Genomic DNA, 21842 nt, shown 5'->3' on the forward strand with positions numbered 1-21842 from the left:
CATTTAATTTAGAAATAATTTTAAACTACAAATTAATTTATTACAAAAAGTGTACAAAGTTTTATAATTTAATAAATTATTAAAAGTATATCTGTCCACTTTATCTGCCCTTAAATCTATAGTATATACGAAAAAAGACGAAAAAATAACGATGATTTTATAAAGAATTCAATTGTTATTGTATTCTATGTATGTAAAGAAAATGCTATGGTAAGCTATGAAAACTGAACAAAACGATATACTACATAAATATTTTTAACAATTCCCATAACCTATTGTACTTACTACACATGGCTAACTCATAAGATTTACCCACTTCTGACAAAATCTAAAGTTTCCTTGTTATACGGAACCGCGAAGGGTTTCTAACAAACCGTTTACGAGTCTATAAAAACTTCTACTATTTGCCCAAATGGACCCTTTGATCTTTTGAAACTAATTTAATACCCTCTTGTTTTATTGTTCGTTCAGTTAGAAATCTTGTTTCTTAAGGATTGTTTGAACAATATAGAGAAACTTTATGGTAGAATCTTTGGTAAGATAATATGTTTTGGCTCGTGATGTTGCCTGTTTTATGTAAACTTATGGGATAATGTATATGGATTAACCAGGATTTATCAAATATTCTATGGCAACAAGGATAAGTACTGCCATCCACCCAGATCGTGGCAATGATGCCAGCCCTTTGGGAGTGCTCTCAGTCGTCAGCGATGAGGAAGAATTTTTTGAACTTTTTTTGGGTTAATTTTTATTTAGTAAATTATATGTCAAAATAAAATGTGGATTTCGGACCATATTTACAAACACGCCAATTTGTTCCTTTTTACTTTCCAAAAGATACACTGTATTATTATGATTCTATAAGTGTAAGTAACTAACTAATACTAATATAGTTTAGAGGTCTACAAAAATCTTAAAAAACATCTTTTCAAGTCTTCTGTAACTCGAGCTGTAAAAACAAAATATTATTTTACTTACGGCCGGTTCACACATGTCTCCGTTTTACTGTTCCGTTTTATCGTGTACGTTTTTTTTCGTCGATGGCGTATGTAGTTGTATGAGTGACTTCACACATGGCACAGTATTCTGTATACAACTACATACGCCATCGACGAAAAAAAAACGTACACGATAAAACGGGACAGTAAAACGGAGACATGTGTGAACCGGCCGTTATACAACAGTATTATTTAAATCTATCATTTAGCAAAACGTACCTAAACAGACAATAATTCAAACCACAAGTACCAGGAGTCCATAAACGCATTGCAAGTGACTTCGATTCCACTCCATTAATGTTTAGTTCACATTCCCAACGTTTTATTGAGTACCAATAAATAAAACGAATTGTCATTTACTTAGAGCACCACTTCTCTTCTTTTATGCACTCCTGGTAGTTGAATTTATTTTGTTCACTATCTTTTATGTGTAGTAGTACCTATACCAACTAGCAGCTGTTCTGACAGTACTCGTTCCCCGCAACTATGCACTTACTCAGGCTCTAGAATATGTGTAATTTGTCTAAAAAATAAATAAATATAATAATTAATAAATAAAAATTGTAGTGTAACGTACCATACATAATGGGTTTTTATTGCTGCAATTATTTATGTTAAGTACATAGTTCTGACGTAAACGAACAAAGGATTTTTTACTTTAAACTTTTTCTAGGTAACAAATTAACACAACACTGAAATCATAGACCTTGCATGACAGATAGAATAGCAACTTGTGAACAGCAATTGGTATCAAAAGTTGTCGCATCCAAGTAACTTCATAGAAAACGATCAATTCTTACAATAAGTACAGTATATCTCATTCTCCAAACAAGCAAAGAAAAACCTAAAAGGAACCAAAATAAAGAGAATCTTTCTTTCTAAACAAATACCTACACATCTCTCAAGACGAACAAACAAACAAACAAAACGAACAAACATACAAACACACTACGTCATTGTCGTTGATACAGGTGCCTTCAAACTTCAGGAGGTGCTGAACAAACATTTGCTGTTCTTTAAAGGTAACAAATAAATGTAGCTTATTTCTAGGTATACTAGAACTGAATTCGAGGAAAAATACGATAGTGAGAGAAAAATATAAAAATTGTGCATTTAGAAGTTTTATCTCATATAAAAGCTTGAGAGACATACCTAAGTACATATTTGTGGGTGTTAATGTGCATGCGTAGTGTCTTTGTATGACTCGGCGACATGATTGAGCGGTCCCGAACTTACGCATATTAAAATAAAATCTGTAAGTACATACACGGAGTGTGGCTTCACTACATAGTATACAACAAATTCGCATTTTCAGTCCCCGTGTCCCTTTGTACTCTTAAATCCTTAAAACTATGCAACGGATTTTCATGCGATTTTTTTCAATAGATAGAGTGGTTAAAGAGGATGGTTTATATGTATAATAACATACATTAAATAGTGGGGAAATACTGTTACCCGTGCGAAGCCGGGGCGGGTCGCTAGTTAATGAGATAAAACATTTGAACCTTCGTTTGTAATTATTTCACAATCAAACGAAAATACCAATTTCGATAAAACCTAAAATAAAGATAGCTTGAAGCCTGAAAAATCGTTGAGTTACCACTGTTTTTTAATAATACACCGTCGAAGGGTGAAAGTTCTTCCAATACAGTTTAATTCCTAACTCGGTCAAACTTTGACTAAGATTTTTCAGGAACTCGCAAATTAACCCATAAATTTAATTCCATGAAAATGAGCCCACATAAAAATGTTAAAATCTTTCTAAGCTAATTAAATCTTGGTAATTAAATTTCCAACTCTTTTCCGCCGTTATTAATACTTTCCCGGTAAAACCCTGAAGGCTCTATTCCGACTGCCACTTCCGTTTCAATTTAAGGCTGTAAAAAAACAAAATTCATTTCCTGCCCCTTTTTCATGGTTTCCTGAGTTTTGCGAAAAATTAAGTAGATGATGGTTTGCGTATTACAGAGGAATAAGGATCATGTTAGGAGTAAGGTTTTCGACATGACTGAATGGATACAGAGGAAGGGACCGACCAATAAAACGGATGAATATATTGTGAAAATCGATATGGATAGAAATAATGTTATTTTTTTATTTATTTAACAGAATACAGATACTTATGATACGATGGCCAAATAAATTGGGATTAGGAAGTGGATGGTGATTTTCAAATTATTGCTTCATACCTTTTCGCCAAGGTTCAACAGTAAGTCCCAATTAATATACTTACTAAACTTTTAGATAACTGGAAACACGGACGAGAGTAAGTACTAGAGAAGCAAAAACTTGAAAAGGAACTACAGAATCAAAAAGACAATACTTCTTTGATAAAATTTACTTGGAAAATATTTTAACTTGACCAGACAGCTGTGTTTTATGCCCTAAAAGACTTACGAGCTTCTTGAAACTTTCAAGTATAGCTACTCTAAAGAAAATAAACTTAGAAGTATGTACCAAAATATAAAATGACATTTATTACTGCATAAGCACAATGAAATACGTCTCAAGTGACCACGCGGTTTAGTGATGTGCCGCAAATTCCCAGGACACGGGATTTTGCGGAATACGGGAATTCATTACAGTTTTGGGGTGACGCTTGAATATGTAGGATTGGGTACAGCAAATGGTTAGACTAAAGATAAATTGTTTTATACAGAGACAATTTTACGGGAACATTAATTCTTGTATGCGGGAACTTGGGTTGTCGATATTCTTTATTTGTTTTGTTATAAATTGTGGGGCCGGGATGATATTCAAAGCTCTCTTTGTCATTACCATAAGCCAGAAAGTCTCATAACTAGTCTATCAAGGGGTATTGGGTTGCCTGGTTAACTGGGTTGAAGAGGTCAAACAGGCAGTCGCTCCTTTGTAAAACATTGGTACTCAGGTGTATCCTCTTAGACTGAAAGCCGACCCCAACATAGTTGGGAAAAGGCTAGGCAGATGACGTGTATAAGTATTCCTACTGCAATGAAAACTGTCCTCTCATTTAAACATTGCAATAAATTTATTTTTATTTGTCAACCACTTAATTATCTTTAATTAAAGTTGTTTATTTGTAAACCACTATAATTTAAATTTGGTTAAATGAAACAACAAAATTCACACTAATTTATCGCTAGGGTTAACCAGGCGAACCCAAATAAAATGTAGGTAATTGGCTTCCTCGTAATAATGTGAACGCATTTATTACACGTGTTCAAAGCTTTTTGGCACTTAAATATATTTATATTATATTAATATTTTAGTTGTTTGTGAAAAATAATTAACCTAGTTATTAATTCAACACATCTGCATCCACGTGGATATTCATTAAACCGATTTAATAGATTTTATTTTGACTAATACTATATTAGTCCTCTGCTGGACATGGTATCTTTAACATCTAATCAAAGCAAGGCATTGGCAATGCTATAGATACCCAACAAAATTATTATATCGGAACAACCTATTAGAATCCGCTGTTGGCTGTCAACAAGGTGATCCACTCGGGCCTGTGATTTTTAGTTTGGCGATTAACCCAATTATTCGGCAGCTAAATTCTGAATTTAACGTGTGGTATCTCGACGACGGGACCCTGGGAGGCAACAGAGATACTGTTCTTAATGATTTAGTTTTCCTAAAAGATAAATTCCACGACATTGGCCTCGACCTCAACCTTTCTAAATGTGAACTTTTTATACCCGACTCGACTGACAGACAGACTATTCTTCAAAATTTCCTCTCAATAGCTCCTGAAATTAAACCGATAGACCAAAGTTCTCTTTGCCTCCTTGGATCGCCTATACTGGAAGATTCATTTTCGGATTTTATTGAGAAGAAAATTCAAAATTTTAATAATGTTTCGGAAAGGCTACTCAAAATTAATATGCATGCAGCCATCACCATCATACGGTACTGCTGTTTTGGACCAAAATTTACGTATAACTTGCGTGCTTCCCATTTATGGAAGCACACCAGCCTTTTGGACAAAATCGACGAAATTATACGACATACACTATCATCCATTTTAAATGTGGCCTTGGACGACAGAGCTTGGTCTCAAGCGACTCTTCCCATCCGTATGGGAGGACTTGGCGTCCGTAAAATTTCCAGTGTAAGTTTACCAGCCTTTATTTCCTCGGTCCATGGCACTGAGAAATTGATCAGGAAAATATTACCCACCACACTGGCCAATTTTGAGGTACCAAGCCTGACTGAGGCTTTAAATGCTTGGAAAGTCGCATGCCCGAACACCGACTTACCCGCCAACCTGTCCTCCCAGAGACAGTGGGATGAGCCGCTCTGCAGAGTAATACGGAAAAGTTTAATCGATACGTCAATTACTTCTGCAGAGCGAGCGCGCCTACTGGCTGTGGGTGAATGGGAGTCGGGTCTATGGCTTCTTGCACTTCCGTCCTCAAACACAGGCACCATGTTTGATGACACCACCTTCAGACTCGTCGTTTGCCTCCGACTAGGTGCTCCATGCTGCTCTCCTCATCGCTGCCACTGCGGGGAAGCTGTCAACAGCCTCGGTCACCACGGCCTGTCGTGCAGCCGGAGTGCCGGCCGCATACCACGACATGCCAACATAAACGACGTGATCCGTCGCGCTCTTGTTGCCGTCGGCGTGCCAGCCGTACTCGAACCAAATGGCTTGGCACGCGACGATGGCAAGAGACCAGACGGCATGTCGCTATTTCCGTGGAAGGTGGGTAGGACTTTAGTGTGGGACGCGACATGCGTCGACACTCTTGCGCCATCTCACCTTCCCGGAACTGCATGTTGTGCTGGCTCCGCCGCTGCACAAGCAGAGAACCTCAAGCGGCGCAAATATAGTAACCTTGTAGGCAATTACATGTTTGAGCCGTTTGGGGTTGAAACTCTGGGGCCGTGGGGTCCGAGGGCGCACCTTCTTGCCAGGGATATTTCCCAGCGCCTGGTTGACACTTCCCGGGACCCAAAGGCTGGCTTTTATTTCGCACAGAGGTTGAGCATTGCCATCCAACGTGGCAATGCTGCCAGTCTTTTGGGTACACTACCCAGTGACAGCGATGAGGAGCAATTTTTTGATGCACTGTATTAGTTTTAAGTTGTATATATATATAAGTTTATTTTATTTTATTTTCAATTAATGTAAATAAACGCACCTTACTGATCAAAGCAAGACGTAGAATCAAAAATCTTTACCTCATTATTATAAATGCTAAAACAACTCTGTGTGTTGCTCAACCACGGAAAACCTACTGAACCGAACGAAATGTAATTTAGCACATACCCAGATAGGTGATACACAAAAAAACGGACAGAGGCTTTTTTGTCTAGGTGATAAATAGTTTATGGAACACGGATGATACCACGGATTCGAAAAAACCGAAACAGTAGTCGAAGTTTTGAACAAAGACTAATTAATGAATCTTTTTTCGTCCTTAGGTACGTACCTACATAATCCAAAAGTCCAATAAAGTGGGATAAAAGTATCCCAGGACATCCCTATTTTATTTTAATACTATGGTAACTTTACGACCTTACTTAAGTGACCCGCGACTTTTATACGACCTTCGACGTGATTTCTCGACGAAACTAAAATTTTATATTATTTCGGAAACCCTTCATAAAAACGTCGTTATAATATTTTAGTTATAATGGCTTTTGTGGACTGGGGGTATACTGAAATTAAAGTTTTGGAACCTTTTAATGTAGTGTTGTCGGATAATTATTGCTCCTGGAGTATTGAAATAGCAATTCACATGTAAGTTACATTTAGAATACACTAAGTATTTTGTTGGGCGTTTCGCGAAATAGCGAAACGGAAACAACAGGATCAAATATTACTTAGAATACAATAAATAGAAGAATAAGAATAAGATGCATTATGTTTATAATTCTACAGTTAATCTATTTTAGCTTATTACTTAAGCCCAAAGAAGAGCCCGTAGCTTGAGTGAGTCTTTAGATACCTAACCGATCTTGCCTGGGGGTATCGGGTTGCCAAGCCGACCACAACATAAAAGGGAAAAGGCTAGGCAGATGACGTATCAAGTAAAAAATTTGAGCAAAATACTAGGATTTTATCTATGCAGATCTTCCTTCATATTTATTTTAACAAATTCCCTGTCTGCCTGAAAGAAGTTTTATCCTAAGCAGGTTTCATATAAATTCTTTGGCGACAGTCTACAAATGTTCAGAGCGCAGAGTGCACTCGGATTTTCGTCGACAGATGTAAAAGGCTATGATAGTGAATACCTTAAAATTTGTTCCTGTTTCAATATGGAACACTTTTTGATACTTACGGCGCATAAGTTAGTCAGACATTGAAGTTACTGATAATATTTTATTCTCGAAAATAATATACCTAGTTTAACTTCAAAAATAAATTGGATTTTAATGCTAAAAAAGCTGTAATATTTGTTACTTATTTTCAAAATTATAATTATTAATACTGAAAACAATGTGAAGGTATAGGTTGCCCCAACATCGCTAGGAAAAGGCTAGGCAGATGATGACTGAAAACTGTTATGAATATACTTATACGAAACTTACTAGTTGGATATTTATGTAATTTTGTCATTCAAGCACCATTTTGTATTTTCAATAAAGAATATAATTTTCTTATCTTCTTTATTTTACCTCAACGAATTATCCCATATTATCTTTTGAAGTTTTTTTTTGCTTTTTAACGTGCTTATATTAGTTTCACTTGTAACTATGTACCTATGTAAAATTATTTTCGAATCTTAATTTGAACCATTTCCCGGCCTTCGATAAGAATGAAATTCTGCACACGCTCCGAGTTCTGATGACAATACAAGACTAGCTTTGTAAAGTAGAACAAATTAAGTTGGCCTACCTTAAAACCAGTGTGTCAGCTCACTGGCAGTGAGTGTAAAAGCTTTCAGTGCGTACATTGTTCAGCCAGCATTGTCATTGAGCGCCGCAATAACAGCTCACTATTACACACAGAGTACCTACTGACATATCATGAGCCTACTTTTTTTGCATTACACGGTAGATAATTTTGAAAATATTATATTGGAATATAAAATTGGTTACGTTTCGGTTTTGGTATCGTTTTTAAAATCCACACGTTTTGAATACTTACAATTTTTTGAGGTGCTCGTCGTTAAATAACAGGTCAGTTTAGAGCCACCACATACAGCATTCTAAACTGCCAGCGATAAGTTCGAACGTGCTTATAAATCAGTATAGATATGAATGTTAGAGGGAAAATTTAAATATTATAACGATCAGGTATCCGGCCGTTATGAGACCGACCAAAAACTTACCATCATCGGGCCAACTATCGGCCGACAGTTTCATCTGCAATATGCATGTCTCTTACAGCCAATCTATTAATCGGATGTTTTGCTTAACAACATAAGATACAATTTTGACATCAACCCAATCCCAAGTGACAAGTAACGTCAAATTCCTATCTCTGATAACCAAACCAGCAGATAGATAGAATATTAGGAATGGCCGCTTAATCTATTAAGATTAGGCATAGCATGCTTTGGTCCGTGAACATCGAATTCACTCCGAGTCATTGCTCACTGGCTTTTCATGCTTCAGCAAACACAATAATCTGTGGATTTGATGATCACGTCTGTTAGTAAAGACGAAAATCTGACAGACAATCTTACCTTCTTATACAAAGCCTCGTATTTATTTAAAAAATATTTTCTCGTTATCTTTATAAACATATCTTAATGCATACAGATACAAAAATATACAGCACTCACGATTTCACCCTTTTCTTTTTGGAATAAAAATCACATGGCTTGCTTATTCTATATGGAATGTCACTAAGACTATTTTACTCTTAAGAGTAAGTTTTATCCAGTTTAATCCTCAAGATTATATTAGAATAAGTATTATGTTAGGATTAGTTTGGTAGACTGGTATGAAGCTGAGCTTCTCAAGTACGTATGTGCAGGGTCGATTTCCAAATCAGGCAAGTAACAAAGGAATTTTTCTATGCTATATTATTATAAATTCCTTCTTAGTACTTATATCTTAAACAGCAAACGTGACATACAGCATTTTTGCTCTGTAAGAGAAGAAACCAGTGTCCCGCAGTGAGACAATAAACTTATGGCGATAATTCCAGAGTCACAATCCCCCCTTTCAAAAACATGTTGATCAAACCAATTGGAATCCAATTAGGATATCCATAAATAAACATAGGATTGTTGAAAAAGAATGAGAGTCCTCTGGCGGCGGTATGAATAATTAACGCACATTACAGCGGGGAAAATCGCATGAAAAACTCATCAAGAACGAGTATTTCACTGTGAACGGGTTCCGTTGCATTTCTCTTTAGATATTTATGTGAAAATTGACGATACAATATACGTGATGTTTATTTTGCAAATATTGGTATACAAGATTTAACTTCATAACTTGCAGTAAATTATGACGAACATCTTTACATATAATAATGACTCCCTATATCTCTTGGTCACGCCAGCACGCGTGAATGGCTGGACCTATTTAACTGAAAATTAGAGAGGAGGCAGCGTAGACCCGGGAGAAGGACGTGGGAGTTTTTGTAACTCCGTCTACGGGAAGCCGCTGTCTCAGAGCACGAAAGGTAGTTGATGTAAGATGATGATATTTGTGTATTTTGCAGATAGGTTAAATACAACATTTTATGCGAGATGTAGTCAGTTTTTTTCTATTTACTTTGAGAAGAACTGTCACTGCCAATTAGGAAGTACATAGAATGAAGATTTTCAATTAAAGGAAGTCCACGCAGTATATGGTGAAGTTAAAACTACATACATACATTATTACGAACATATGCAATATAAACAACCTTTGCTTTGTATTTTTATTTAAATTCAATACACTGAATCGCAGTCTCGGGCAGATTTTCTTTTGTTCAACCTTTGCTTGAAGCTTTTAAACACAACATATAATTTTCATTGAACAGTTTTTTTCTTTAGTTAAAAGGTTTTTGTATTATTTAAGACACAGATATACAAATATATTAATTTGTGTATTTATTATTTGTATTTTTACACAATTCTTTGTTTTCAGTAACTGTATTTTCATGCTGACTTAACTGAAATATTTTTCAATATAGTTTGATATTCCGAAATCGTTCTCAAGGTAGGGATAGAATATTAAAAAAGAAAACTGTAACAGATGGGGTTTAGGCCAAAGGAGAGTTATTAAACTGGAGTTTCAAAGGTCGGTGCTGTCGAATATATAAAAGAAAACGTGAAAATAGTACTTTTTTTTAGGCGTGTTTTATAACATTTCTTTATATAGGAATTCTGGTTTTGAACAGGGCAAAATCTTAAAGATTTAGGTATGTTTAAATGTTTTTACCATAGCCATATTTTTTGAGGATAGGTGTCTAACCATTAATTTCGTTAAGTGGAAATTAAGTTATTTTGGTATATAAAAGAGACTCTTAAACGGTGTATTAAAGTTTAGAATGGTTGTGCCTAACTGCCAATTGGAAAATAGTGAGACATTTTGTTTGTATATTTTTAGAAAATATGTGAAGGGGATAATTTTATGTATGCTATGCAGGTCCCTGTAATTTAAGCAATAACTTTTTTTAAGTTATAAAAAGTAGATTTGATACAAGTAACCATCTCTCCAGCCTTTTCCAATTATTTGTGTAACCAATACGTAAAATAAGTTTGGTATTCAAGCAGGTCAAACTTTCTGGTTTCTATAATACTACTATTAACACCCAAAAACATCGAAGGATCTCTAAAAAAATTACTTTCGAGTCGCACAGATCTAGTAAATGTTTCACGTGGAAAGTATAACACGGCAGGCGCGCACGCAACCGAATGCCTGTATCGCAATTATGTATCTATTATGTATACAGAATACGTGAGTAAATAGAAAATTGTCTTAACGGGGCTATTTTTAGTAGGGGTTGCGATTTCTTATTTTCAGGTCTTTCTTTTTCCAGAAGGGCCCAGCAGGGGGGTTGCTCGAAAGAGTTACCGCGGCCCTGGTACATAAAAGGCCTACGACGGAACACGGCGGTTTTTAGTCAGTAAGAGTCAGAAAAAAAAGGTCTTGCTTTTTGCTGTCGAAGGAAACTGAAAATAAAATGCTTTAGCTGTGTGCCAGATATAAATTGTTTACCTGTATCGCAATTATGTATCAATTATGTATACAGAATACGTGAGTAAATAGAAAATTGTCTTAACGGGGCTATGTTTAGGAGGGGTTTGGACTTCCAATTTTAAGGTCTTAGGATTGAAGAAATGTGTGCTGAATTCTTTATTAAAATTCTATATACAGGTATATAGGTGTTGTAATAAGATAGAAATAAAATGAACCTTGTGGTCATCTGCGAGTATCAATACAGTGGTGTTATCTTATGAGGACTTTGGTATAATTATTTATAACAAACTCGTGTCTGTCTGCTTGTGAGAAAACAATTTTTTTACATTGCAATACGATACTGGCAGGTTGTTAATTGAGCTCCCTTTTTAATCGACTTCTAAAAAGACGGAAAATTTCTAATCGGATGATTGTATTATTATTTTTTATCGTGGTCTTTAAGTTAGATACTTTCAGGCTACATGTGAAATGTTGCGTAAAGAAACAAACAGTAGTATACATACCAAATGATATTCCTGAATTACAGAATTCGTTTCAGTATCTTGATCGTAACTTTATTCAGTTTTTAGGTAATCAGTTAACCAGTTTGCCATCGCCAACCTTATCGTAACAAAATTCGTATTCACTCTGTAGATACTTATATAGATAAATCTACGGAAAATAACCAGTATTAAATGATTTTAAACACCCAAACAATATTTGTGTAAATAAAGAGATCGTTGGTTCAGTCCGCATCACTTTGAATCAATATTTGTTTTGCTTTAAATGCAATATCTGCAATTTCAATGATGTTTACAATAAATGGATTAGTTGCATAAACGGACCACAGCTCGTTTTATTGGTTTAATTAAACTTTCTGGATTTATAATGCCTACTTTCATATTAATATAGCTTTTTAGGGTTACATACATAAAGGCCGAAAAAGCCAAAAACCCTACTACTAATACCTGTTCGTCTGTCACTTGACTTATGCCCATTTTCACCAACAAATACCTTAACTTAGGAATTCCCTAAGAAAAGCCTAATTAAGTGTTCCCTTAATGGGAACACTTAATACGAATTTCGTTTTCACCAAAGTTTAAGTGTCCCTTATAACTTTATTCTTAAAGGTTATAACTTTATTCTTGGGCCTTATTATAAGTGACACTTATTTAGGGAAATGTTACGAGATTAATCTCATGAACTGTGATAGTAATACAATTGAAATGTTCATAGTAGATGACTATTTTACTGGTTTTTTACTGTATTTTTGGGGATAACAAAAGTGTTTTTTTGCTCATTTTTTAAGTCCAATTATTTGTTCCTTTTTTATATTTTGAAGATTGGATGTCTTAGATTAAATCCTGAAAATGGTTTCTGACTATGTATGTGTATTCTGACCCACTGACTGTTCAAGTATGTTATGTTGTTCTTATCATTATTTTTTTAATGTGCCGTTAAAGCGGTACTGAAAATACTTACTACACGATATTTTACTGTCGAAATTAAATTATGCTTTATAAAGAAGGTTGGAAAATATAACGAAGATAATAAATTAATTTTATCCCTTAATCATAACAACCTCGTTCGTTAAATTAATAACTGTTATTCATTGTAAATATTCACTATCGCAAATATAGTAATTAAAAATATATAAATGTAAAACGGTAAATCTGCAGTTTCACCGTAATTGCATTCATTTTCTAAATGTTATTTAGACACGTTAGTTTTGCTCAAAATGGTTTGAAAAAATTTCGAATTATCTTGAATTTTAAATTGAAATTGCATTGAAACAACCCAATATAATCCCGTTTTTCTTTGGGGATAATTTGTATCATTATAACCGAGTCTTTGCGAACAATAATATTTTTGATAAGTCCATGTGATAATGATCGTTTAATTAGTTTATTACTTAACATTAGGCGTTGCAAGGTTTAAATAAAAAGCTACCTATTGTTTTTTGTCACTAGTCATCGTTATTTTTGGAAGACTAAAGACATTAAAATGAGTCTTTTGACACGAAAATTACAAAGAAATGATTGATTACACAAAATTAGTGCGTGATCTGACAGTAAAGGAATCAGGAAATAATAACATTATCTTGTCATAAATCAAGTTATGACAAAGGCTTTATAAATGAGATATTTTAAAATTTTCAAAATACAGAAGTTCGTGACTTTACACAACTGAATTTGTCAATATTATGGAAATATACTCTTGGATAAGTATCACTTTCTAGGTGTCCATCTATCATTAAGTTAAGCAACGTTTAATGCGGTTAATATGTGGATTGGTGACCATTTCTCAGATAAGCAGACGCTCCATGCAATACACTAGTACTCAGATGCATCCAGTCAGACTGGAGGCAAACACAAACATAGTTGGGAGGATTATGACCCTACGTTTTGCTGAAATATTATACACAATTTAGGGCGAGAAGCATTATGGAAATCAAATTATTTACATATGTACGGAACCATCACAATATCAAAGCTACACACAACACGCATTCAACAAAACACTTTCGCCAAAAAACTCGACAACACGTCGAATAAACGTCCAAATGTATTCACACGCAGCCGTTCAAGTTAACAAATAAAAACAAAAAACAATAATAATTATAATTTTGTCACGCAACGAATAAACTGCAGTTTTATGACTTTTGCAGTTTAATATCTATCAAGTTACTGTCAACTGGCACGCGGTTGATCTTAAGTAATTACTGTTTAACTAAGTGTTTAACGTGATTTCATCCGTTTAACTAGGCTCTATTACTGCTTAAGAAATATTTTCATTTTTCAAAACTTTGTTAGCAAGTCAGCCGAATGCATCCAGCAAGAAGGCCACTATCGTCGCCCAGTAGACACCTCAGGATGGACACCGCAGGCGGGGTAGGCCCCGGAAGAGATGGCGTGACGATCTAGACGCCTATCGTCAAGACTGATGGACTCGGTCGAAAGATCGAGAAGTGTGGAAGCAAGATGGGAAGGTCTTTGTCCAGCAGTGGGACATTATGGGCTTATCATCATTTAGAGATAACGACTTCAGCAGCTTGTCTGATTGAAAGCTAATCAAACTGAAAGACAAACAAACGAACATTTATATTTTTATTTTACTAGCTGTTTTCACGCGGTTCTGCTCGCGTCCCGTGGAAACTTCTACCCGTACCGGGATAAAATATAGTCTATGTTACACAAGAAGAGTGTAGCTTTCCAACAGTCGAAAAATTCAAATCGGTGCCGCTGTTTTGGAGCCTTTAGGGTACAAACAAACAAACATGTTTCTTCTTTATTATATTAGTATAGATTTGTTGATATTGTCACGCGCGAGATCCAAACTAGTTAGTCACTGCTTAGTGCGAGTAATAAATCAATTTTATTGCTTGCAAAAAATGCACATCAGCTTTGAACTGTTAAGGTACGTTTTGAATACTAGCTGCCGACTGCAAATGCCAACCGCACATGCCGCGACTTCATGATAACATTCGATATTTTTTTTGCGATATCAAAAATAATCAAATGACCCCTCCCGTTGTGGGTTAGCAGAGGTGAGGGAGTGTCAGACTCTTACTGACTAAAAACCCATCGTGTTCCTTCGTAGGCCTTTTATGTATCAGGGCCGCGGTTACTCTTTCAAACAATCCCGCAGCCCCGGAACATTCGATATCTGAGGGCAGTACGTGTATTGCCCATAGGTCTTGGGCATTAATAATGATGGCCGGTCTTTATTTATAATGCCCAATTAATCACGTTGCCCATAACATACATAATAAACAAACCAGTAGTTCAGCTACGGCCGATTAACCTAATGCAGTTGCGGGTGGTTGCGGCATGTGCGGTCTTCAGTTGCAGCCAGCCACCAGCTTTCAAGACGCACCTTTATACTGATGATAATTACTCAGTTAAAATAGTAATATTTATGACTCTTAATTATGAAATAGTCATGATTGAAAATAGTAAATAAATAGCACCTATCGTTGTTAAGAATAATGGTATTGATGCACTTTCGTGTATTATATCACTTTCGGAGTGAAAACTACTTATTAGATTCAAGTTGATTAGTTTTTGTGATGATCTGTGAAACACAATCATCATCTGCCTAGCCTTTTCCCAACTATGTTGGGTTCGGCTTTCAGTCTAACCGGTTCAGCAGTACCCGTGTTTTACAGGGAGATAATGCCTATCAAACGAAAATCAAAATAAGTTTATGAAAATTTGTTGAAAATCTGAAAAGCAATTTTACGTCAAAAGAAAGGGTAAGGCCGCTGCCTCGAATTTTGCGGGCAGCGGGGCGGCAGCGGCGGCGGCGCGTTCGGTCACCGTTTTGACTGGAGCTCACCGCTCGTTGCCCGCTCCCGCGCCGCTGTATTCGAGGGCCGGTCCATTTGATTATACGCGTAAGATCCTGCCGCTCCCGCGCCGCCGCCGCTGCCGCCCCGCTGCCCGCAAAATTCGAGGCAGCGGCCTAAAACAGCCCGATTACTTCCTACAACTTTTCGTTAGGAAGAAGTGGCGCAACTCCCCAGCAACTATCAAAGTGAACGAATGCAGTGCTATCAACTAATTTTCCCAAAACGCCATATTTCAAAAATACCTTGACACCAAAACCTACAAGTTTTCGTGAAGAAAACTTATATCAAGCGTTCTAACATACTCCAATATCGTAACATATTTCCTATTTATCTCAAAACTCTTCAAAATCGTTCATCATTTCAATTTTTGGCGCGACGCCAGAAAATAGCAAAAGTTTTTGGTCCCTTCCTATCTGGGAAAGCCAATAAAATGTTATACTAAAAGTCAAAACGAGAGAAACTTGTTCGAAGCATTTTCCAATAGTCACAATATATTATTGGTATCGAAAAGTGGGCGTTTAAGACGTTGTTTTTAGGGTTCCACACGGCTACTTGTGACTACTGCTACCAGAGGCTGTCAGATATATTTGACATTACTATACTAAAGCTTGCCGGGTTGGTAAAGTAAACCCACAAGATAGGAAGAATCTTATTTCGGAACAAAAGAAGTCCCTAAGATCACATTTCTGTGTTATCATCAGTGTATCCTTACCAAATAATGTTAGCGTAGGCTTCCAGTCTATCTAAATGCAGCTGAGTATAGTGTTTAAGATAGAGCCACCGCATATCTGACCTACTCAACCCTGTTACCCCGGCCGCGGCAACCCAATGCCCTTTGGTGAGACAGGTTTATCACACTTTCTGGTTTTATGATTAGTCTTTTGCAGTATGCGGATCTACAAATGAATTAAACTAGCAAGGAACCCTTGACATAAGATTGGTTCACACTTGACCAGTTTTTTACTATATATATATAAAAAAGTTATTGTAAGAGTTTTCCTGGCTTTTCTCGGGCCATTGTAGAACACACATTCTTTTTCATTCATGTTTTGTACCGTGTTTTAGTTTTCAAAGTATGCATTGCGTTTGTTGTTGAACTTCAATATAAATAAGTTCTTTTGAGTACATTTAAGTTGTGAAAAGAGTTGAAAAATATGTTGTATTCATGTAAAGGATTTTAGCCCTTTTGCAGATGTTTAACTCACGAAAATGGGTGAACAATACCTTAGTGTGTGTACATGTGGGTAAATTGTCTTTGTATGATTTGGCGACTAGACCACAACTTAGCCATCTCAAGCTCAACATCACAATGCAACAAATTACAAGTAATATTATCATGATATAAAACGGCCAAAGATGAATATTGTTTTTAAAAACATTGCATTTATTGCCCATTATCAATTTATTTAGGGAATTGTCTTAAAGCAGCAGAAAGCCCTTGTATAAAACAATCTAAGAACACAGAATATATTAAAAAAACCATCATCTAACTAGCCTTTCCCCAAGCTAAATTTGGGTCAGCTTACAGTCTTAGCTGGATGCATCTGAGGTCCAGTATTTTACAAGGAGCGACTGCTTATCTGACCTCCTCAACACAGTTATCGTTGCAACCCGGTATCCCTTGCCATGATTGGTTGTCAACGGTTTCATAAGTAGCCCTCTAAAAAAACAAGAGTAAGTATTTAAAGAGTTTCTTGCCCGTTCTATACCTATCTTTTGACTTTTCCTGGGAATCTGCGATAGGTCTACATAATTTTTATTTCATGTCTTTGACTTTGAAAAACTTGAACACTACTTACTTGAATCTTCAAACTTGTTCCCAGTTGGTCAGCTGACTTTTACAAAATGGCGGGATGAGAAACAGCTGTTGCATTCTGTTACGCCAATGCGGAATACACAATACATACCTTTGTACGCATGAGATATGTTTGTGCTGCGGGTTTGCTTGGGATCTTAGGCGTATTTTTCATTGCAATAGTTTTTGTAGGGACTGTTGTTTCTTGTGGTTATTTTTTGACAGCTGACGTTTTGACAGCTTTTGTAAAGAAAATATGTCAGATGCCTGGTAAATAGTTCACTGATGATTGAAAAAAAGTCCCTTATGTTTTTTTACAATTCGCCATAGAATATCATAAAGTATATGCGATATGATTTAATGTGATTATGAACGACACACCCGATATAATTAACATAGTCAAATTAAAATTATTTTCCCAACTTTAAATTAAATTCAAACGCAAATACAGAGTTCAATTATTCATAATCAAAATGGCCACCACTTGTAAGCAAAGATATCTCCAATTGAAGTCCTAGATTGAAAACCAATTATATTGACGAACACTTCAACTGAAAGGCTTCGTAATGGATCAGCTTCGTGAATTGGAACGCAAATTGAGTAAAGATCAGTATATCTTAATATATTTTATTTGCAGATGGCAGTAGATTTAATGAAAAATTAATATTTTGTTATGAACACTTACACCTGTAGGTAGATACTTACATAGGTATGTAAGCAGTTACATCCTAACTATATAATATTATAAATGTGAAAGTACCTAACTCTGTATGTCTGTCTGTCTTTTCTTCACGCCTAAACTACTGAACCGATTTGTGTGAAATTTGGTACAGACATAGTTTGGAACTTGAGAAAGGACATAGGGTAGTTTTTATTCCGGATATATAGCGCCATCTATTGGTCAAACCAAAAATCTGTCGGAAGTCACTATTCCACGCGAACGAAGTCGCGGGCAAAAGCTTTATGTTATAAACCTAAGTAATAAATTTTTACCACTAATTGATCGTCTCTACCATAACGACAAATTACTAACACAGGCAAGTTTGACGCGAAGTATTTACAGTCTATTTAACATGTGAATATCTCTTTCAGTTCTCATTATTTTTGTCTATCTTTTAGACCTGATAAAATCAATCAAGTACATGCTCATAACACAATAATAGAAAAATCGATAACATAATTAGACTGATTGTTTACAGAATTGAACGAAGTTTTCGTCGAATCAATTTAACACACTAATTGGGACTTATAAAAACAGCTTATAATCTTTTTATTTTTTGCTTTTTCATTCTTTATAAAAACGATACTTTACGCGTGGGATACCCTTTTACCTGTCTCGGATATTATATTAAAAATATTTTTCCAGAAGTTATTTTCGTATAATTTTTACCTACACAATGGGGAATAAGGGGGAACAATTTCTATTTGTGATTTTTGTAGAGTAGTAAACAAAAAATTGCACACTGTAGACTAAATAGTCGGTTGACAGTCTGGCCATTTTTTTAAAATAAAATCTTAATTCCAATCAAAGTTTTCGGTCGATCTGATACCGGCTAAATACCTGATCTTTGTAATGTAATTCATCTTCATACTGATTTATGAGCCCAAACAAACTATCGGCCGACTAAAAGTTTGCAGTGTAGGAGTAATGTAAGGGACTATAAAAGATATAAAAATAGCTACATTTTTGTACAGTATCTTCGTGCCTAAATGGGAATACTTTTTGCCTTTGATTCCGTTTTAGGGGCACTTATGTTAAGTAAATGTTAGCTCACTTTGTTCTAGGAATTGGTGAATTGGTAATTCGTTTTTATACTGATATACTGCTCATTTAGAGTATAGTTAGTACGATATTTTGTTTGGGCTCATAAATCAGTGTAGTATGATGATGTTTGTACATTACAAAAGTTGGGTATTTTGACGGTATTAGACCGACTAAATTGAATTCACGATTTATTTTAAAAAACAACCATGCTTCGTGTTAACTGTCGACCGACTGTTTAGTCGGTAGTACGCGGATACTTTTATGGGCTAAAAATTCATTGTAATCTCCAAATAATTGACTTTATTTATAACACAATTTAAGGGAAAATCTAGCCAAAAAAAAAAAGAAATCTATGTAGCAATATTTTTACTTCTGTACAATTGACAGACAAACAAACACGACTGCACTATGTTCTCAATAGTGCATTGAATGCCCCACTGCAGAAAATCAGTGATGCGTCTTCATATATAAAACTATACCATCAGAGTTTCAAGCATTTGCTATATGCGCGTACCAATTGAAATATCGACAGAAATTGTGTTAGTGAAGTGAAAAGACTATAAATATATCGATAAAATGAAGAGCGCGTACCTATTAGCGGTCCTAATTTTCGGTATCGTGAGAGCGAGTGAAATCGATAAAGAGGTGAGAAATTATTGTTTTTTTTTTCGTATCGATAAAGTGTGTGAAGTTTTCTTAACTGCTGCTAATTAATTAATTAATTTTGAGTTTTCATTGGTTTTTTATAGATATGTGATGTAATTTTTTTTAGAAGTTTTTTTGTCTTTTATTTCTCTTAATTACGCAGGTATACATAGCTTTTACATGGTTTTATATATATTGTGAATCTTTTGAATAAAATATTTTATTATCTTGTACAAAACTGTGAAGTCTCGAGATAATTAAATCATATTAATTTTATCACAAACAAGCGAATTACAATGATTTCATTAATTTATCGAATGCTCTTTTACTGAGCTTTACAATATTAATCAATTAATAGGATACTTCGAATTAACGTCCAGTGTACTTATTGGAAATAAATGAATTATTCATACTTCACATCATTTAAATGAAAGTAATCAGCGCATCTCAATTTCCTTTGATTCGGATTTCCGAATAAATGAGAAGTCACAATTTTACTAATGGAATCAATTAATTGGAAAGACAATTAAAAATTATTTCTGATGCCGTCGAAAAACTTATGATAATTTTATTACTTATATTAATGAAGTACTTTTAAAAAAACATTTACTAAGAATAATAATTGTTAATTATAAAAAGTCCAATAGAAAATATCGATTCATTTATTTATTCATTTATTTAAGTGTCACGTCTCTAATCTGCACGAATTTTGGCCAAAATCTTGCTGCTAATATGTATAAACCGTTTTGTTTTCTTTTTGTATGGCCTACTGGTTTTATCACCTAACAGGCTCTAGTTTCTTTTCATTTATCTTGCTGACGTGGTTTACGTTATCTTTATGATGAAATCTCTTACAAAAACGTACTGTTTTGAACGAATCGTCAATCCAATCAATCTTTTTAGTCGGTGTGACCTGATCTTTACAATACTCATAACAATTTGTCTCCCTACGAGTTTATGACCCTGATCAAACTATCGGCCGGCAAAAACTTTACAGTGCGCAAAAGCCCTAAATACAAGATTTAATGGAAAATCATAATACCTTCAGAAATCAGACACACATTTAAATTCTATCTGAACTAAATATTTTATCTCTACTCGTTTAATCCTCATCATATCTATCGGAAAAAGGATTTTTCATAACTCAAGTAAATATGCATAATCTGCAAATATTGTATACTAACTGTTACCCGTGGTTTTACCCGCGGCCGAAGAGACAAATTTCTTGCAGCAGAATAAATAGTTTATGTCCTTCCTCAAATCCAGACTATCTTTTCTGTCTCTCAAAGTTAACTTAAATAAGTTTTGGCGAAAAAGCGCGACAGACAGACAAAAAGAATAAATTTCGCATTAGTTATTAAATATTAGTAAGGATTGTTGGAGAATATAACACACAATATACACTCATTCGTATTTACGCCGATATTAATCTCTTTGAGTGCAGTTTGCTTTCAAGTATTATTTGTGAGGAGAAATTTTCTTTGAGTATCCCAGACTCCACCACTCCAGATCACATCATCTGGCTAGCCTTTTCCTAACTACGTTAGGATCAGCTTCCAGTCTTACCAGATGCAGCTGAGTAGGTATCTGTATTTTACAACTCAGTCATCAACCCAGCTACCCTGACAACCCAATACCTCTAGGTAAGACTGGTTATCAGACTTACTAGCTATGTTCAAATGACAGCCATCGAAGCAGAGAAGTTTTTAACAAACAGAACAGACAATTAATCAATAAAACCCACCCAATTAAAACAGATTGTCGTTTAACGCGTAAAAAAGTGTGGAAAGCTAACTGGGCAATATAGTTAATTATCACATGCATGCCTACAAATCAAGACTATCGGTATTTGACTGAAAGCGGTGCTCTGGTACACTTGAGTGCGTTCACGCAACGCTTATGAATTTCCTTTGAATTGTTATGGCGCATTATATTGTGATATACTGGTGGGAAGAATGGCCAATCATCATCATCATCATCATCAGCCTATCGCAGTCCACTGCTGGACATAGGCCTCTCCAAGTGCACGCCACTGAGATCGATTTTCGGCTTCGGATGGCCATTAATTTACTTTAAAGACTAGTCGCTTCCAACCGGTATCTGTGGAGATCTAAGGGGAGGCCTATGGTCAGCAGTGGACGTCCTATGGCTGAGATGATGATGATGAAAGACTACAGTCATAACCTGAGATTGCATACTGAAAATGAAAATAGAATAATCTAAATT

Source organism: Helicoverpa zea, chromosome 23 (assembly GCF_022581195.2).
Source record: "Helicoverpa zea isolate HzStark_Cry1AcR chromosome 23, ilHelZeax1.1, whole genome shotgun sequence".
Taxonomy (NCBI): Eukaryota; Metazoa; Arthropoda; class Insecta; order Lepidoptera; family Noctuidae; genus Helicoverpa; species Helicoverpa zea.